A 17,443-nucleotide genomic window follows, 5' to 3' on the forward strand; every position below is an offset into this window, starting at 1 on the left:
AATAGAACTGCCATATGATCTAGCTATGCCCCTCCTGGGCATATATCCAAATGAATGTAAGTCAGGATTCATTAAAGACACTTAGGCACCCATGTTTACTGCAACATTATTCACAATAGCCATGTTATGTGAACAACCAAATGAATTAAGAATATATGTATATATGTATGTATATGTGTACATATAGATATAGATACTTTTCATTCATAGAGAAGAATGAATTTCATTATTTGTAGGTAAATGGATGGAACTGGAGGACATGATGTGAAGTAAAATAAGTCAAGTTCAGAAAGACAAAAGGTTGCATTTTTTCTCTCACATGTGGAAGATAGATACAAATCAAAATACAAGAACTACTATATGTGTGTGTATATATATATTTATATATATATAAACATATATATTTATATATGTATTAATATAAATATAATTTATATTACTAAATTATATGTAAATTATATTATAATATATAAATATTATATATGTATATTTATATATACATGTTTCCAATAATAAGACTGTTATAGAGATTAGGGGAGGATGGAAAGAAGAAGAGAATGATAGAGTGAAAAATATTGAATTATATCCCAGCTATGTAGGAACAATACACAACAAAACACACTGAAAACTGCTGAACAATACAGGGTAGGAGGAAAAGAGTGAGGAAGAGGTAGAGCACCTACCTAAAAAACACAAGGCCCTGAGTTCAAAGCCCAGTATTTTCCAAAAGAAATGAGGGTGGTTGTATTAATATCAGATAAAGTATATTTCAAAACAAGAAAAATTACAAGAGAAAGAAAATGTCAATCCAAAAATAACATTACAATCCTAAATGTGTGTGAACTAGCAGTAGTGTGATAAGTCATGTGAATCAAAATGTAAAAACTTAAAGGAGAAATAAACAAAACCAAAATTATATCTGACAACTCTCAAATGCCTACCTTAACAACTGAAAGAAAATATAAAGAATATAGGTTATCAAATTTAGAATAATTATAGTGATAAAACCTGCTCTCTGACTATACAAATGGGGAAACATGACTGGCAGTTAAGAAGGAAAAGATAATAGCAAAGTCTCCTAAGAGTTGAAAATTAGATAATACTTTCCAAAATGATCCAAGTAATGCCTCTAACAAAACTGAGAATACGTTCAAGTGAACAAAGTGAAAACACAAAATATCCAAACTTATAAGACAGAGCCAAAACAGTGGAATAGAGGAAGATCCATAGCACTAAATGCTTACATAAGGAAAGTGGAAAAGCTTTAAATCAATAATTTAAGCTCCAGTTCAAAAACCTGGGAAAGGAATTTCAAGTAAAGTCAGAGGAAAAGGAGCAAAATTATAATTAAAGATAACAGCAGCTGGGCGCTGATGGCTCACACCTATAATCCTAGCTACTCAGGAGGCAGAGATCAAGAAGATTGTGGTTTGAAGCTAGCCCCAAGAAATATTTCATAACACTCTATCTCAAAAAAACTCATCACAAAAAAGGGCTGGTGGAGTGGCTCAAGATGTTAGTCCCTTAGTTCAAACCCTAGTACCGCCTGAAAAAAAAGGTAACAGCAGAAATCAATTAAATTGAAAAATAGAAACCCATATAGAAATTAAATGAAACAAAAAAGTTTTTCTTTGAAGACAAACAAAAATGGTAAAAGTGTTCATGTTTTTCTGGTTCTCCAGCAGGCAGCTAGGCAGTGCCTGTCATCATAATAGCTCTCCAAACTCCAAGAATGAAATCCATAGTAACAAAAGGCAAGCATGAACATATGGAATTTAGTAAAGCAAGCAAGAAGAAAAGAAGCAAATCCCTCACCAGGTGAGAGGTATCTCCATAAAGGGTTGCCAGCAAAGTAGCAGAGTCTAGGGCTTGCTTTACTTTTATGTGAATGAGGTACATGAAGGGTGCTAGTTCATTGGCTTAATGCCAACACAGTACATGCAGATTGAAGAGGTATACTCTCCTTGTTAGCATCAAAGGCAGCCCACAGTTCCCATTTAGGTCAATCTTGACTTTCCTCCTCCTTTCTTATACCCCACCACTTCCTCAGGTCAGGGAGAGGTCACCAGGAATAAGTTGTTATTGTGTCTGTTACACCATATTGTTGGTCACACTGAAGTTTTCCAGGAACCACTGTGGCATTTCACCTGTTGTTGGCTATCAAACTTTTCTACCTGTTCATATTTCCTTACAACATCCAGTAGGACTGATAAAGACAAAAAGAGAGGATCCATGAATCACCAGCATCACACAGGAAATGGAGGATACCACTACAGTCACTGTAGACAACAGAAGGATGATAACAGAATACTGCACAAACGCTGCACACATAAATTTGGTTACTTAAAAAAAAATCAATCCCTGAGGAAACAAAAACTATCACAAATTATTCAATACAAAATTTGTTAGGTCCTTGGCATTCTTGGGGCAGGCGGAAGGTCCTGAGGCTAGCACCGAAACCAGATCCCCTGATTTATGACCACTTGTTTCTCCCCTGCTTGTTTCTCTGATTGTTTCTTGGCTTGCAGAACAACTCAGGAACTTACAGTTACTCAACTACCCAGGCATGGTGACCTGTTACATCTGGTGGTTACAGATAATTGAGACCAGAGACTCTCCATTCCCCATGGCTTGGCCCTTCCTATAATGCCCACTACCCATTTTCAGCCAAGCCATTTCACTCTGAATCCAAAAAGAGTGACAACCCTGTGGTCTGGTTCCAATAAATCTTTCTTTTCCACATGTGGCATGGTCTTTACTTGGCAGTACCTTATATCTGGTGCTGAAACCTGGGAGAGGTTAACAGGATGCTCTGGCCTGGGGCTGGTCCCTTGGCCTTTGTGTTCTGCCCTCTCTCAAACGCAGACTGCTGAATTGACCCCATGTGCCTCCAGACTGTGGATTTCTGACCTTACTGCCTTGCTGGCTTTCCTATCCATCATTAGCTTCTCTCTTCCACTGCTCTCCACCCAACCTACTCCTCTCCTCAGACTCAGTAAGTGTCACCCTCCCTCAGGGCTGCCTGCTCTCTCTCTCTCTCTTTCTCTGGTCTCAGAAGTCACAGGCACCATGCCAGTCATGACCCCTACCCTCTCTTGGGGCACCCTTCTGCTTAGCACAGGATGCCTGGTTAACTGGTTGGGCATTCTCTGTCAGATGGCAACCCAGGCCAGGGACACCCACCCTTAGGAACCTGCTCAGGTGACACTCTCCTTCCCTTTCTCTCTTTCTTTTGCTCTTTCTCTCTGTTTTCCTTTCTTCCACTCAAGGTAAGAGCTTGACAGCCCCTCCAGCTTACTATGATCAAACAGCAATCAGATAATTCTGCTCTCCTTGCCTGAGTCATGTAAATGAGGCTAGCTCTTGACCTCGATCTATATTGGCTTGAAGGGTAAACTCACCAAGGCACCTCTCTCTCTCTCTCTCTCTCTCTCTTATTATTATTATTATTCATTATGGGGACCTCCCACTCTACATTAGATGCATCCACTGGGATGTCTTCTCCGCACCCTCCCCCTTGGTCTCCAAGACAATATAAAACCTAAGCGACTGATTTTCACACACTTCTAGACTTTGACAATTTCTGCCATTGCAATGGCAAGTGATCCAAAATTCCATTCATCCAAGCTTTCCTTTCTCTCTGCTCTTGATCCTCCCTGCTCCTGATCCTCCCTGCTCCAATCTTGTAATAGTGTTCAAATCCTCCTTGTCAGCAACAAACCCCTTCAAAGTCTGTGTCTCTCCCTTCCACTGAACCCCCTTCAGAAGACTCTTCTCTTACTTGTGACCTCACGGGCACTATCTGCCCACCTCTCAACTCCTCCTGCCAATCCTCTACATCAATCTCTTCTCCCACCGTATCCTCCCATGACTCAGACCCCCTTTCTTCCAGTCTTGCTGGCTCTCCCAAACATCCACCATCCTATTCCCCTTCTATAGTAGTCACAATTGACCCTGAATATTGGCTCCTCAGGGACCAACACTGCCAGCATTGCCCTCAGCCCCTGCTACACCCTCACCCTTCTCCTCCCCACCTGCATCCCATACCTGCTCCCATACCTCCTCCCATGTATGCCCAGCCCATCTATACCCACTCCAGGAGGTGGCAGGAGCTGATGGCATTATCAGCTCCTCAAACTGAAAAGAGACTTACCTCCTTCTCTAATGACTCAGCCTCCTATATTAAAGAATTTAAACACCAAACCCAAGCACATGATATGATTTGGCATGAGACTCATCTTCCAAGGATGAAATAATTATTCTCAACTCTAATTTTATTTCCCAATCCTTCCCTGGTATTCAAAGAAAACTTAAACAGGCAGAGGATGGCCTTCAAACCCCCCAAGGAGATCTTCTGAAAATGGAATTAAGGTATTTAATAGCTGAGATGAGGCCTAATACCAGTGAAAGTCCCAGCTCTTGACGGTTGCCCTAAGGCCACCTCCTCCAACTTCGAGATGGGCCAAACAACAACGCACCCCTACATGGGCCTGCTTCAAGTGCAACCAGAAAAGACATTGGGCAAAAAAACTGCTCTTCACCTTGCCCACTGCCAGGACCCTGTCCACGATGTGGCCAGAGTGGACACTGGGGGACAACTGCCCCTGTTTGTCTCTGCAAGGTAGGTCAGTCTCTCACTCCCACTTCAACAGAGGTCCTCATGGACCTCTTGGGCCTGGACGCAGAAGATTAATGCAGCCCTGGGACCTTGGCCCCCTTCAAGATCACCTCAGAGGAGCCCAGGGTAACTGTCCAAGTAGTAGGTATGCCTCAATCACCTACTTGGTGTTACCTGACTTTTCAGGTAAGCTTTATCCTTCACAGATCTCCATGGTGGGGGTGGACAGTCTCATGGACCAGCCAAAAAGGAAAGACAGTTTTATTTAAATTTAAAATTTTTATAAAAGTTAATTTTAAAATACAAATTACAAAGTAAACAACTGGAAAGGATATAGATAAGTAAACTTCAATGTGTAATAAAGTTAAAGTTGACTATAATCTAAAGTTGCCCAAAAGATTTTTAAGATCATGTCAAACTAAAATCAAATTCTCTATGTCTATACAATAGCAAGATTATCTTAATACTGTTCTGCTCTGAGTGACAGCTACAAAAATGTATTATAGGAAAGCATTTTACCAAAGTAATTGCTTGTTTTCTCTGTTGATTTTGTCAAGCTTTAAGTACTACTAATCAGAGTTCAGTTACATATTTGCTCATGCAAAGGTCTCTTAAATGACCATCTTATAACTGTGCTCTGTGTCTGTACTTTATTTAAATATGCTACAAACATTTACAGAGTTAAAAGTGTCAGTTTATGTAAAATAATGAGCTAAAGTTCTCTTTTATCCAAAAGTGCTATATTTAACCTGCATTCTGACAGTCAGCCTCTATTTGCCTTTAAAGGTCCCACAAATGCTTCATAGCAACTAACCTGGTCAGTTTTGCACAAGAATTTAAAGACAGCCCTCATCTTTGTGGACAGGCCCTAACCATAGACTTATTAGATTGCCACTACCCAGAGGCCACCCTTCTTCAATATGTTGATGACTTACATCTGTGCACAGCCACAGAGCCCCTCATCTGCAGGGTGACTGAGTCCTTTTTAAAATTTTCTGGATTCCAGGAATATAAACTTTCTAAGGAGAAGGCTTAATTATGTCTCCCTCAGATCACCTATCTAGGTGTGGTCTTAAAGGGACAGACTCACTCCCTGAATCATGAATGAATCAACCCAATCCTCCGTTTCCCACTCCCCCATACCATAAAAGCAGCTTAAATCCTTCTTGGGAGTTACAGGATTTTGCAGAATCTCGATACATAGATATGCAGCCTCTCTATGAGGCTGCAAGGGGCCCTCTAACTGAACCCCTTGACCTAGACAAACCCATTAAAACTCCCTTTCTTAAACTTCAACAAACCCTCCTTCAGGCCCCTGCTCTCTCTCTCTCCCAAACTTAGATGACCTTTTCAAGTTATATGTCACCGAGAGGGAAGGAATGGCATTGGGAGTGTTAAGACAGATGAAGGGTCCCACCTTCACCCCTTGTAGCCTACTTATCCAAACAGCTTGACCCCATTGTCAAGGGCTGGCAGCCTCACCTGCATGCTTTGGCTGCGGTGGCCCTATTAGCTCAGGAATCCTCCAAACTCACTTTTGGGAAGCCCACCACTGTCCTGTCCCCCCACTTGCTGACTGACCTCCAGTCTCACTGGTGCCTTTCCAATCTGTCTCCCTCAAGACTACAACTCTTCCACCTCACTTTTATAGAAAACCTTATTGTTACTTTACAAGCCTACCCTCCCCTTAATCCTGCCACCCTATTTCCTGATGTCACAACCTTGGAACACTCTTGCCTGGAATCCTTAGAGACCCTAATTTACTGTCAACTCCACCTATCAAGCTCACCTCTGCCCAACCCAGACATTTCTTGGTTTATAAATGGCAGTTCCTCACTGGATTCCACAGGCAGAAGACAAGCAGGCTATGCTATAGTGTCCCTCACAGATGTTATTGAATCCAGTCCTCTCCCATGGGGTAACACCTCTCAAATGGCAGAACTGATTGCTCTAACCAGAGCCCTTACCTTAGCTGAGGGTAAGACAGCCAACATCTTTACTGACTCTAAATATACTTACAACATTATACAACAACATGCTTCTCTCTTGGAGGAAAGGAATTTTCTCACCACAAAGGGCACACCCATCACCAACAGGTCTCTAATTCTTAAACTGCTAAAAACCTCTTACCTTCCCACAAAAGAAGCAGTAATCCATTGCAAGGGACACCAAACAGAAACTACAGACACTGCCCAGGGCAATGCCTTTGGCTGACAGAGAGGCAAAAAGGGTTAGTGCACAGACTCCCCCCATAGCCCTTTATATAACTACTCCTAAGATTAAACCCTACTTATACATCAGAAGATCAAAACAGACTTATAAATCTAGGAGCCATGCCAGATTTACAAGGATGGTTCCTTTTAAATGGAAAACATGTTCTCCCCAACACACAAGCAGAGAGGGTTCTAAAGGCCATTCACAAAACCATTCATATTGGCACTAAGCTCCTTCTCTGCTTTCTTCAGACTTCATTCTTTCATTCTTGTCTCCCATCTCTCATAAAAAGGATTACCCAAGAATGCCTCACCTGTGCCCAGGTTTTCCCCTGAGGTGGCCTGAGAACACCCCCTTCCTTCTCTGATCACCAGCTCTGGGGCTCCATACTGGGGAAAGACTGGCAGATTGGTTTTACCCATATGCCAGCCATAAAAAACTTAAATATTTATTAACCTTGGTTGACAGCTTTTCTAGATGAGTTGAGGCTTTTCCTACTATGGGCAAGTCAGCAGACATACTATCTAGCCACTTAATCAATGACATTATCCCTCACTTTGGATTGCCTTGGAAAAACCATCAGCCTGAATTTTAACATCATCACATTAACAACTCTCATAAAATAGGAATACAGGGAATACAGGGAATAATCCTAACAAGGAAATTCTTTTAAAAAAAATCTATACCTAAGTGTATAGCTAATGATTGAAGAAGAAATTCATCTCCTACAAGGTCAAAAGCATAGCAATGGTGGGTGCTCTCACCACTTATATTCAGAGTTGTAGTCTCTGCAATAAGGCAGTAAGACAAAGAAAGAAAATAATGACACATATTCTGAAGAGGACGTGATAATTTATGTCAAAAATCTAAAGTAATCTATAACACCAAAACTTCCAAAAACTAATATCCATGTTCGGCAATAAGGCAGCATACTAGAAAAGCATACAAAATTAAAATGTAAATCAATAAAGTAGCAATGCAAACAGGAAGCAGAAAATTTTAAGTGCAATACAATTTACAATTGCCATTATAAGTCAAATAAGTATAAGTCTAATAAGAGATATTCAGGACTTGTTGGATAAAAGCTACAAAGTGCCAATTAAATAAAATTTTAAAGGTGTAAATAAATGACAAGAGAAACTTTGACTATGTACTAGAACACAAAAAAAAATAATGTGCCAATTCTCCTGGAAATAGATATGAAAGGAGTTAGCTTGGGATGTAGGTAATTAAGCTGGGGGCCATGAAGTGGAAGTGACACAGGTCAAAGATCAGCAAGAAAACAAAGAGGTACCCAGACATACTGGTTCAGCAAGGAAACAAAGAGAGTGCTGACCTGGATGCACACAAATCTTTAAGAATATGGGTATAGGATAGAGAGAGGGAAGGAGGAAATCCCTTGAAACAATGTCCCTCATGCCAGATCTTTGCATCAAAGCCATATAAGGAATCCTTTAAACAGAGCAATCAGATAGTTCCAAACTTCATCCCAGACTCATGCAAGGAATTGTTTCAAATACATCTACCAGAAAGACCCATGCATACATCCACCTATCAGAAAGATCCACAAGTCCCAAGACATGGATAGCACACCAAAATTAGCATAAATACCCCTACACAGCTTGTCTGCTGTGCCTCAGATCACTTTCCTCCAGCCCCTCCCATGTGGGGTCTCTACTCTTTTCATCCCTTTAATAATATCCTGTAGCTTTGCATCTACTCAGCTTTGATGTCTGAACTCTTCATTCTTCACCAACTCTCAGACCTTAACCTGGTCCATACCTGATACCTGTATCAGTTACTTGAAATACCAGCTAATCAGGAGGTAGAGGCAGGACAAGCTTGAGTTCAAGTCCAGCCCAGACAAGAAACTATCTCAAATACAAAAACAAAAGGGCTGGGGACATGATTCAAGTTGTACAATACATGTCTAGCATGCAAGACCTAGGTTTAATCCACAATACTAAGAATAAAAGAGAAGAAAGAAAGAAAGGAAGGAAGGAAGGAAGGAAGGAAGGAAGGAAGGAAGGAAGGAAGGAAGGAAGGAAGGAAAGAAGGAAGGAAGGAAGGAAAGAGAAAGAAAGAAAAAGAAAGAAAAAGAAAAGTCAACAAGTTCGAACACGGTGGTGAAAAATATGTTGGGACTATCTGATGAGGATTTCAAAGCATTCATCATAAAATAATGTCAAGGAAAAATTATAAACATGCTCAAAATAAATTTTAAAAGAGATGCAGCTTACCAAAGAAAGAAGATACAAAGGACCAATGGAAATTATAGAACAGATATGTAAAGTTCAAATAGTGAGCTCAATAGCAGGATAAAGGGAACCAAGGAAATCATCAGTGAGATTGAATAGAAATTACTATATGTGAATAAAACAGACTGAAAAATTGATGGACAGAACCCCAAGAACCTGTGGGACTATAACAAAAAAAAAATCTGAGTCACTGGAGTCACATAAGGAGAAAAGAGAGTGGGTACAGTAAACTTTCCTCCTCTTGAGTTTCTCAATTTATGATTGAGAGTTAGAGCAAAAATTAAACATCACTACATGCCCATCAAAACAACAAAAATAGGAAAAATGGCAATATCAACTTCAGAGGATGTGGAGAAATTGCATCACTTTCATGTTGCTAGTATGAACATAAAATAGTACAGCAACTCTGGAAATCAGTTTGTCACTGTTTGCTAAAACTAAACATGAAATTGCTATTTGGCCTAGCAATTGTACTGCAACAATGAAAATTTATGTTCACACAAAAGCAAGATACACCACTATTCTTAGTTCTTTTCATAGTAGCCATAAATAGAAAGAAGCTCTACAACGAGTGAATGGTTGACTACTGGTGTGGCTGAAGCAGTAGAGCACCTTCTTTATAAGTGCAAATTCCTGAGTTCAAACCCCAATTCCACTCCCCACACAAAACCAAGAGAATGATGAAACAAGCTGTTATATGTAACATCATGGAATACTACTCAGCCATAAAAAGAAAGGGAATATCGATACACACACCTGGGTGAATCCCCAGGAAATCATGCTAAGTGAAAAAAAATCAATTCCAAAAGGTTACATAATGTATGATTTCATATATATATATAATCCTCAAAAATGACAAAATTTTAGAGATTCAATAAATAGCATATTACATGAACAGCCAGCTACATCAAGAGAAACAAAACTAATGTCCCAAAGGAGAATCAGACACATTGAGGTAAAAATAGAGTCCCATTCTAAATCACTGTAGAAAAGATATATTATCAATAAATTAACTTTGAACAAGAGATTAGCCATGAAGAAAAAAAATCTTAAAACAATTCATGACATCATTAGTCAAAAATAAAGTACAGATAAGAAAAAACAAAGTTCAGATAAGAATAAAGCTATGTAAGTAAAAGAAATGAGGGGATACTTTTTGTAAATTCTTGGTGGGGGGCAGCTCTCTGAGAATGCAGAACTGTAGTAATGTCTTGCCAAGCATGCATGAGACTCTGGGTTCTAACTGCAATACACAAATTCTAGATGGAGAAGGATTTCTAACTATAAATAAAACCCAGAAGTAAAAAAATAGGAAATACTTTTTAAATTTTAGTCCATAAATATTTCTTCATGGCAAAAATTCAGATTAATAAAATCAAATTTAAACAATTAGAAAATATTATTTCTCACATATAATAATATTTAACCCTTTTGTCTTTAAAATACAAAATGCTCTCATTATTACTTGATGGGCCCCAGCTGGTCGTGCTACTTTGGAAATGGTAGAAACATTAGGAAGCAGGACCTAGCTTGAGGAAGTAGGTCACGGAGGGCATTACTGAAGGTTCTACCTAGTACACAGTACCTTTGTCACTCGCTACTTCCTGGCCACCATGAGGTGAACAATCTTTGCCCAACACTCCCACCACCAAAATGCACTGCTTCACTAAAGGCTCAGAAACACAGAGGCAAGTGACCATGAGCTCAGTCCTCAGAAACAGTGAGCAAATATAAATAAGGGCCCCTGTGAAGTAGTTTAAGTCAGGTACTTGGTCACCTAATGCAAAAGTCACTAATAAAGAAAATTAGCCCCTAAGAAGTGGGGCCATTGCTGAGATTACACCTGACAATGTGGATCAGGAGCCTTTGGACCTGTTTCAAAGGAGGAATTTGTAAGACTTTGGAGAAAACCTGGAATTCTGGAAACAGAGCTAAATAGGTGATTCTTGTGGAGACCAGAAGACCAGAATGCCAATAAAAATGTTGATAGCAAAGACTGTGGTTATGTGGTCTCCAATGAGAACAAGAACTCTACTAGGGTTTGGAGTCAAGGTCATTTTGTTATATTGTGGCAAGAAACCTGTCTTATTTCATCCTAACTTTTGAGAGAGGCTGTGTTTACTGCTGATGGATGGATTAATCTGGCAGAGAAAATTTCGACATATCTCAGTATTCAGGCTGTGGCATGAATATTGCTGACTGCTTTAGCTGAACTTACAGTGACAATTGGGAGCAAAAAGCAAGGCAGAAAGATGTGAAAAAAATTGCAGTTTGGGCAGAAAAACCAGCATAAAGTTGGGGCTAATGAAGGCATGGCTTCTGAAGAGATGGGAACCACTAAAAAGTGTGAAGTACTTTGCATTGGGACAATAGAAAAATGCCTTAAAATCATCTTAGGAATTGACCAGACAGCACCCATCTCAGGCTAGGAGTATGAAGAATAAAGTCTCGAAAACTTTCCCCTGTGAAGAGTCTGCCTTTGGGGTGCCCTGCTTGAACATGGCCTCCTAGAAAGCTGTTTCTCAGGGATTGGTTTCACCACGCTCAGCCACTCAGGCACTCATAGGTCAATGTAGCTATGATTTAAGGGAATCTGGTTGCCTACTCTTCAAGCTGACAGAAAATCTTGGTATTGTCCATGTGGTCTTGGTTTTGCAGACATGAAAAATGCAAGAGTTTGGAGTAATGGAATCTTCTACCCAGATTATAAAGGTAAACCCGAGAGACTAGGCAATGTGTGGCAGGATCAGAGTACCTGCAGACAACCCATGAGAGGGTGATGCATGATGCAATGGGGGTGAAGCCAAAGGTTCAATTGAGATTGCGGGAAGTTGGAGATGCCAGGAACATGGAATATCTGTTGAGGGAAGCTGCAAATAGCAAGTAGAGCCAAACTGAGAGAGAGAGAGAGAGAGAGAGAGAGAGAGAGAGAGAGAGAGAGACCATGTGTGCTGGAAGTGCCCTCTCCTTTGGAGCTCAACATGATAGGTGATGGATTTAATGTTTGACCCACTGGAATTTGGTCTTGCTTGGTACAGTCCTTCCTTGTTATTCTGCTATTCCTCCCTTTTGCAATGGAAGTGTTTACTCTGTGCCATTGCATCATGGGAATATATAACTCATTTTTTTATTGTTCAAGGTCTCAGCTAAGAGTTTGCATTTAGTCTCAGAGGAAACATTGCACTTGAAATTTTGAGCAATACTGGAATTGCTAAAACTTTGGGAACCCTTAGAGATGCATTTTGTGTTATGGGATGGCCATAAGCCTTTAGTAACAAAGACAGAATATTATGGTTTGAATGTGAAGTGTCCTCACAGGCTCATGTGCTGAATGTGTACTCATCTGGGGACATGACTTTAGAAACTTTAAGAGGTGAGACCTAGCTGGAAGAAGTAGGTCACTGCCTTTGAAGGTTCCACTGGTTCCTGAGCCTGGAGGCAAAAGGGTGCTTTGCTTTTTTCTTAGGCTGTCTGGCAAAATGCAGATTTGCAGCAGATTGTTTTGAAGCCCTCAATTTGTCTCCTCTAATTAAGATTTTTCCTGGGTAGGCCAGACTTGAAAGTCTGAATACTTTGAGGTATCCTCCTAAGGAATAACCTGTCTAAACCTTGCTCTGCTGTACTTAGCAGCAGGGTCCCAGTGATGTGTGGGTTTTGGAGCGAGGAGTAAATGGGCCCTTCCAGAGCCACTGGAACAAGGTCACTGGGCTGAGACTAGGTGGGGTACCCAAACAGCCACACATCCTAGCTTTGATTTTTCTGAAGAGACATAGACCTGTTCTTAACCTGGGAGTGCCATGAATATCAGTCTTTGAATCAGGTGTCATGAATATCAGCCAAGCAAGTGAAGGTAGAGGATACAGTTTGCACAACAGAGAGACAACAGTATGGTCTGCTTCAGAATACAAAGCAGTGCCAGGGGTGACAGAAAATAAATGGATAGGTGAAATTCACAGTGAACGACAAAGAGTAAACAAAAATGACCAGTTTACTTTATGGTTTTTTTCTGTCTTCTCTCTTTTCTTGATGAAATTTTGCCTGAAATTTGCATTCAGGTAGCTCTTTAAGGTACTTCTTAAGATTGTAACAATATTTCAAGTACTTCTTTAAAAATAAAATATAGGTTTTTTTGAAAGTAAAATTTTCCTCTTCCATGCAACAGGATTTCAAAATCCTAACCTGATACTCAGCTGACACACAAATCATAGTTCAGGAATTCTTCATTCATTAATTTGAAAACCTCTTGTAGATATGTGAAAAGGAAAAAAAATACTGTTGAAGTTTACATTCCAGCCACCAAATGATTACTACAGAGGAAGGATTTAATGAATTTGAGGCTTTTAAGCTGAGGCGAACTATAGTGAATACACGATTGAAATGCTGAAGTAAAACTGTTATACCTGAATTACATAGAGAAAATTGCAACATTTATTAATCTTTTTTCTAAACAAATGAAGTAACTATTTGGTTATGATGAATTAACTAAAATGTGTTTAGAGGTTAAATAAAACTATCTGAAAGACCCACATTAGAACAAATCATGAGTTTTCTTTTCTTAACTTTTTGTGGCCCAAAATTAGACTTTAAGGGGTGAAAAATTTTCAGACACCAAAACTCAAATATGCTCTTCCTAATTTATTGATTAAGCTCTTGAGTATAGTTCTAGGAAGATAATTCTTTTATCAAAAACTGCAGAAGAATCCTTATATTAATTGCAAAGTTTTTATCTATTTCGCATTTAAGGAGGGGGGAAATCACAGGATAAAACTTACCTTATTAGTTTAGAAAATTACTTCAAAGGTGGGAGATACCTGTGAAGTCATGCATCACAAGATTTGAAGTAGTCACAAGAACCGTGAGAGATGATAAGTTATTTCCCCTGCCTGGTACTGAGCAGGGTGATTTGGGGCAATTCATAAGCATCCTTGGGGATGTTAAGAAAAGAGGGCAGAAACCCCAAGCCCCATTGCTGTCTTTGGGGAACTGGTGCACTATGTAAAGAGTGGTAGATAGCACTAGATAATTTTTCTGTCCAAAAACGTTTACAAACCTCCTCTTCAGGACTCCAAAAGCCAACTTCTGAGTCCTTTCCTAACTGTGCCAGTCAAAGCAGCCCTATCTACAATTTTACCCTGCCTTGTTTTATTTCCCTCACAACATCTATTGCTACCGGAACATATTATATATTTTTCTGTATTGTGTGCCTCTTTTCAAAGATTTTCAAATATTCTACAGGTAGCTAATGCCACTGTGATTATATTAGCATTCAAGAAAATGCATACATTTTTGTTGTATTGTGGGCTCTGTGATCTTCCCTCATGAATGAAATCTTGGGCAGGCAATGGGGAGAGTCCTCTGGGTCTCTGGTGTGCTGAGGGCAGAGTCCCCGCATCCAGAATACAGTAGTCCTGATGGAGATCTTGATTGTCAGAATCAACTATGAGAGCTGAAGAAAAAGGTAGAACCACAAAGCTCAGAGAATAGCATGCAAAGATGAGCTGTAAAAGGCTTGTCTGTATCTTAGGTTGTCTATATAATCAAAGTGGAGAAACACTATATAGATAGCTTAAATCAGTGAACTTGATAAACTAAAAAAAAAACAGCCTTCTACAATTAACTTTTTGCCTTTATGTTTTTTCAAATATTTAAAATATCAGTTGTATTTCAAGTTTGTCTTATTTGGAAAAGCCATCAAAACCGCTGTTTTAACCAGAGAATCTATGAATTGCATTATTATATTTTTTTATCCATTTAGTAGTAAGTTAAGGTTTCTAATGAGAAGGAAGGAGAAAAATAAGGAAGTGTCAATGACCTGAAAGTCACCCTATGTTGTACGTGCAAAATGTACCCTCTTGGTTGCAAAATATTGAGCAAAATCATTAAGCAAGTACACCGCAGAATGTGCTAAATGTACTCCCCTGCTTGCTAAAAGTTGAGCAAGCCCAAGAAGTACGTGCAAGATGTGCCCTGCTTGCTTGCCAAATGACCAATTATGCCAGTCACTGTGGTCTATATAAGGTTTCCCCCTCAGAGGCTCGGGGTCTTGCTTTCCTAACCGGTCCTGCGTGTCCGAGTGGAAGCTTGACCCTGGCTAGCCAGTCCAATAAACTCTGCTTTGTTGATTGCATTCACGCCTGGCCTTCTGTCTCTCGGGGGAATAGGACTCCAGGTCCTAACATTTGGAGGCCCCAGCGAGATTTCATTTTCTCGAGAGACAGAACCTGCCTGCGAGAAAGCAGGGGCAATCTCAAGTCCTAGGCATTTGGGAGGGTCCCAGACCCTCATTGGGGATTCGACAATCCCCAGGGAGATTCGTCCTGGGAATCTCAGGGAGGACCACAGGGTCCTTTCCGGGAGAGGCTTTCCTCTCATTTGGGCTCGAGCATTCCAGGAACCCTGGCGCATGCCAGGTGATTTGGGAGGGTCCCAGACCCTCATTTGGGGGATTTGGCCAACCCCCAGGGAGATTCGTCCTGGGAATCTCAGGGAGGACCACAGGGTCCTTTCCGGGAGAGGCTTTCCTCTCATTTGGGCTCGAGCATTCCAGGAACCATTTTAGAAACCCTGGCGCCAGGTGAAGAACTAATTGAGCTAGTCGATCGACCACCCGTCAAGTGGACGCCTTTCGGCCTGACATCCCAGTTGGACGGTGAGGAGGTTGAATGGGGTGCGCACCAGTGTGAGAGAAGGACCGGTCCGAGCGAGTGCTGGAGAGTGTTGTGTGTGTGTGGAATTATTGTTGCCTTTACCCTTTTTGTTCTATCTCTCTTGGTGTTTGAGTCTCCTTCCACAATGGGACAGGGACAAACAACCCCAAAGTCTCTGATCCTTTCTCATTTTCCAGAAGTTAAAGAAAGGGCCTTAAATGCGGGTCTGGTCATCAAGAAAAGTAAGTTCAACACCTTTTGTTCTGCAGAGTGGCCCACTTTTGGAGTTAGATGGCCCATTCAAGGTTCCCTATCCTTGGATTTAATTACTAAGGTTAAAGAAGTCATTAATCGACCAGGCAGATGGGGCCACCCAGACCAAGTTCCATACATACTAGTCTGGGAAGATTTGGCAAGAGACCCCCCTCCTTGGTTAACAGCCTCCCTGACATACCCTTCCAGTTCGACTCCCAGGGCTAAAACCTCAGTCACGCCCGCCTTGGTCATAAAGGAAGAGGAGAAACTTCCTCTTCCCACTTTGACCAGTCCTCAAATTAGGGCATCTCCTTCACCATCTCCGGTCTTACCAGAGAGCTCCCCCTTTTACCCCTCCCTCGCAGGGGCAGAGGAAGATCGGCCGCCTCCATACGTGACTCCCCCTGGTCAAGCCAGTGCCCCTGCGGAGGAAGTTTCCTCATCCTCCTCGGTGGGACTGGCAGCAGGGGGAGGAATGGGTCGAATACTTCGCCCCCGAGGGATCCGGGAAAGGGAGGGGGAAGACGGGCACCCCTCATCGACACAGGGGGAGAAAACTGTCCCCACACTTCCAGTCCGGATGATGGGTCAAGGGGGACCGGGAGGAGGGCAACAGTTTCAGTACTGGCCCTTCTCCTCCAGTGATCTATATAACTGGAGGACGCAGAACCCGCCCTTTTTTGAAGACCCCAAATGTCTCATAGGTTCCTGGAATCCATTATGCATACACACCGTCCCACTTGGGATGACTGTCATCAGCTGCTCAATACTCTTTTTACGACGGAGGAACGAGAGCGCATCCTCAACGAAGCAAGGAAAAACGTCTTGGGGGATAATGGGAGACCCACAACTCTCCAACCGGCCATAGACGAGGCTTTTCCCCTACGCCGCCCTGATTGGGATTTCGGGACCGCAGAAGGTAGGGAGCGTCTTCGGATCTACCGCCAGACTCTTATGGCCGGTCTCCGAGCGGCCGCTAAAAGGCCCACAAATTTTACAAAAGTGAAAGCAGTCATTCAAGGGGAAAACGAAAGCCCGGCCGGTTTCTTAGAGCGCCTCTATGAGGCATACCGTCAGTACACCCCTATTGACCCAGAGGCGGACCTCCACCGGTCTGCTGTGGTACTCTCATTCATTAATCAGGCCGCCCCAAACATTAGGAGAAAACTCAATAAACAGAAAAACTTAGGGGAGATGACTATAAGGGAAATGCTACAGATAGCAGAAAAGGTCTTTACCGCTAGGGAAACTCCAGAAGAGAGGGAGGAGAGACAAAGAAGGGAAGACAGGGAGGCCCAGGAAAAATTGAGAAAGGAGGACCGGGAGTTCCATACTAAGGAAAACCGAAAGCAACAGAGAGAAATGGCTCATATTTTCCTAGCGGGCGCCCAAGAGCTCTGCGACTCTGATGTACCCGGAGTCCCAAGGAGGACTTGAGTCCCATACCCCTG

Source organism: Castor canadensis, chromosome 3 (genome assembly GCF_047511655.1).
Source record: "Castor canadensis chromosome 3, mCasCan1.hap1v2, whole genome shotgun sequence".
NCBI classification, from domain to species: domain Eukaryota; kingdom Metazoa; phylum Chordata; class Mammalia; order Rodentia; family Castoridae; genus Castor; species Castor canadensis.